This window comes from Phoca vitulina, unplaced genomic scaffold (assembly GCF_004348235.1).
Source record: "Phoca vitulina isolate PV1807 unplaced genomic scaffold, GSC_HSeal_1.0 scaffold95, whole genome shotgun sequence".
In the NCBI taxonomy this organism is placed as follows: Eukaryota; Metazoa; Chordata; class Mammalia; order Carnivora; family Phocidae; genus Phoca; species Phoca vitulina.
This window is the reverse complement of record NW_022589798.1, coordinates 420,438-424,382: the sequence shown is the minus strand read 5'-3', so window position 1 is coordinate 424,382 and position 3,945 is coordinate 420,438. Positions and strand designations below refer to the sequence as shown.

At 46.7% G+C, this 3,945-nt stretch overlaps 1 pseudogene; it reads right to left on the bottom strand.

Moving 5' to 3' along the window:
* Positions 1 to 225: 225 nt before the first annotated feature.
* On the bottom strand, positions 226 to 1,341 carry LOC116627236 (annotated as a pseudogene).
* Positions 1,342 to 3,945: the final 2,604 nt, after the last annotated feature.

The following is a 3,945-nucleotide window of genomic DNA, read 5'->3' as shown; positions in this document are numbered from 1 at the left end:
TCCAAACAAAAGCCCAAAGAAAAGGTCTTTTTTCTAGGAAAAGTCCTCTTTGCTGTTCACAAGGAGAAATAAAACCCTGCAGTTTTATTCCTTACAGAAAAACCATCTGCCCCTCTCGCCCTCTCTTGTCTGTATTCACAACAACATAAACAGCTAGACAGCTTCAACCCCAGCAGGGTTGATTGTCCCACACCCCTGTCAGCCTTCCCCCTCTCAATCTTCTGCCTACCCTGTCGTGCTCTTGAGCAAGTCATCTTCCATCTATCTGCTGGAACCTTCTGGACTGTGCATCCCACGTGTATTTGACGGTTACCTTGAATTCAGCCATCTCACACCCAAAAAGCTTCAGCTTGCAGGCCTCTTCTGGGCTCAGCACATGGCCCTCCTTGCACATCTCGTGGTGAGACAGCAGGGTCACCACGTCTCTCTTGAGGGCAGTGGGGAGCCCCAGCTGTCTCTGCCGTGGCTCCATGGTGGGCAGGGGCTGCTCCAGGGTCCCCCGGGGCCAGGCTCATGGTGAAAGTTGCTTTGTTTCCCGCTCCAGTGAAGTCCATTTCCATGTGTTTCGTGAACCACCCATTCACTTCCGCCTTGGTGTGTTTGGTGGAAAGGAGACCGACCCTCACCCCTCCACTTCTTGCTGACCTGACGCAGGTTGTCTTTGTATTCGTCAGGTGGGCTTCCACCCAAGGCCACTGTCATCACTTTTTGTTCGCCAAAGAACACCCTGCTGTGTTTCCAGGTGGTCCAGATATCTTTTACTTGCTTTCCTCATGTTGGCCACAGAGAAGATGAAAAGGTACTTGTACATGTCCACACATCTCCACACACATCAAGTTCTGTTTCAGTTCTAAGCCTTTCTTGGCAGTTCTGGTTAAGGAAACTTTCTTGTCACCCTTGGATTTGGGTATTGCCCTGCAGGCAGATGTGGTGGAAGGTGGTCTACCTCATTTATTTTAATTTAATAAGAACATTTTTTAAAGGTTTTATTTTTAAGTAATCTCTACACCCAATGTGGGGCTCGAACTTACAACCCCAAGATTAAGAGTCGTGTGCTCTACCAACTGAGCCAGCCGAGTGCCCCCTCATTTAATTTAATTTAATTTAATTTAATTTAATTTAATTTTTGTTTTGTTCCCCCCCATTTAATTTTAAACATGGAAGAGCAATCTCATTCTTTTTAGTTGTAACACTTAAGTAGCCTATCCAAATATATTGCAAATACAGTGTAGATTCTGTGGAAAGTTATGAGGTTTCTAGTCTTTCAGGACACTTTCTACATACATAAAGTGACAGGCTTTGAAAGAAAAGTTCTGCTCCCTTCCTTAATTACGTTTGCATCGTATTTCCCAGAGTAAGGAAGGAGGTCCCCTGAGGAGTTTCTGGGAAGTTCTGTGGGTACTGATGCCAGGCAGGTGTGGAGAGAGGAAAAGTGAAAGATGTCAGCTGGGTGGCGAGCAGTGGAGAGTGAGGAGGGCCACCAGCAAAGTGTAATTACGTGGTAGAGACCTGGAGGGTCCAGGGTCTGGGCACGTCAGAGAGGAGGAGCAGGGAAGCAGGAGTGAGGCAGCTTGGAGGGGAGAGGGCTGGAGAGAAAAGGGGCGAGGGAAGGCAAAAACACACCGTGAGCTGGAAGGAGCAAAGCAAAAGTTGTCTCTGATGAACCCTAATCATGAAATATGCTACAGTTTTATGAAATAAGAAACACTGTGACATTCAGTTGTTGTGTTGAAGAGCGAGATACAAAAAAGAAGTTTAGAGCCTATTTTATATGAAACATTGTTAGGTGGATGGGGCGAGTGCATTATAGTTTACACCACAGGAGCCATTTTCCATGTAACCTCTATTACAAATCTCCTTAGGTTCATTCATAGTGAAGAAGAAGAAGGAGGAGGAGGAAGAGAAAAAGAAGAAGGAGAAGAAGAAGAAGAAGAAGAAGAAGAAGAAGAAGAAGAAGAAGAAGAAGGAGAAGGAGAAGGAGAAGGAGAAGGAGAAGGAGAAGGAGAAGGAGAAGAGAAGGAGAAGGAGGAGAAGGAGAAGGAGAAGGAGGAAAAAAATTGGGGTTTGTGGAGAAATGTTATTTATTTATGTATTTACGTATTTATTTTAGAGAGAGAGAAAGCACTCAAGAGAATGTGCGTGAGCGGGAGGTGTGGGACGTGGGACAGAGGGAGAGGGAGAGAGAGAATCCTAAGCAGGCTCCACACCCAGCAAGGAGCACAATGCGGGGCTCAATCCCATGACCCTGAGATCATGACCTGAGCCAAACCAAGAGCCAGATGCTTAACCGACTGAGCCACCCAGGCACCCAGAAGTGTAATTTATTTGATGACAAATACACAATAAGTTGTTTGTTCTTGGAAATCAAATTTGCTCAATACACTGTAAATGAACACACTTGTGATCTTACTCATACCTCCCCAATCTAGGGGGCAATCCATGCCACAACCACAGCAGTGTGTATTTCAATTCACTATTACCATGGGGTTCTTTTTCGAGTCAGAAAGCACTAGATTCCAGGCTTAGCTTTATGTTAACAAACCTGCTCAAAAGGACATTGCTTGCAATCACCCAAAAGTCCATTGGTGGATGAATGGATGAACAAAATGCAGTGTGTGTGTGTGTGTGTGTGTGTGTGTGTGAGTGTGTTATTCATCCACAAAAGGGCATGAAGTACTGAAATATGCTACAATGTAGATGCACTTCTAAAACTTCATGCTAGGTCAAAGAAGCCAGACATAAAAGGTCATAGATATGATGCCATTCATACGAACTATGCAGAATAAGTCAATCCATAGAGACAGAAAGTAGACTGGTGGTCTCCAGGGACTGGGGTGGAGGGATGGGAGTGATTACATAATGCGTTCGGGTTTTCTTCTGGGGTGATGAAAATGGTGGAACTCGAAATGGGTGGTGGCTGCACAACATGGCCAATGTTCTAAATGCCACTGAATTGTACACTTTAAAATGGTTAATTTTATGTTATGTGAATTTCACCTCAGTTAAAAAAAAGAGAGAGAGAATATTGTCTGTGGCACATCAGATTCAAATACAACGTGAAGTTCTTTTCTTCCATGGCAGGCACTCAGCTTCTCTCTCCTAGAGCACCTGGGGATGTTTCTCAGATGCTTCTTCTAGCACCTCTAACCTCACAGCAGAGGAGGGAAAGCCTGACTCACATAATTAGAACCCTAATAGGGCAGACAGTCTCTGCTTTGCTGTCCCACCCGCTGCTCCTTTGTATTCAATAAACTATCTCTTTTAATCTGCCTTGGGTGAATTCTTTGACTGCCCCCGCTGCGGGCTTCCATCTGATTGGGCCGCCCCACATTTGGTGGCCCCCGTCCAGTTGGGGGACCCCACAGTTGGTGGACCCTGCATAGAGAGCCTTTGCTGGCCCTGGGCTCCCCCTGTATTCTCTGGGAATTTCTCCTGACTTTTCCTTGGAGGACCGACTCTAGGGCTCCTGGGGGAACTGATGACTTCCAGCCAAGGTGACTCCTTGGTGAGGATCCGAAGCCCCAGGGGAACCAGCTGGATTGCCCTTGCCCAAAAGTGTGAGGGAGTTCCCATTTTGCCCTCGGGAGGGACCCTTCCCTACCTCTCCTTTCTCTTTGTGGCCCTTTGGCAGTCTAACCCTAGTACCTCCGAGACAACTGAAGGTCTCTGGTCAGGGCGGCTCCCCAGTGTGGTCTGAAGGTCTGAGGACAAACAGGTTGGACTGTCTGCACCTGTGAGGGCAAAAGACCCCTTTCCCTCTGCTTTCTCACTCCATCCCCCAGGTCTGTTCCCAACATGCAGTGCAGACTCAGTTGGGACCCTTTCCTGATGCTGGCTGACTCTCAGCCACCTTATCTCCTTAAAAAACAAACAGACAAACCCTAATACAAGGTAGACTCCTGTGATAAAGACAGAAGCAAAGGGACATGGGAAGGAGAGAGAAAA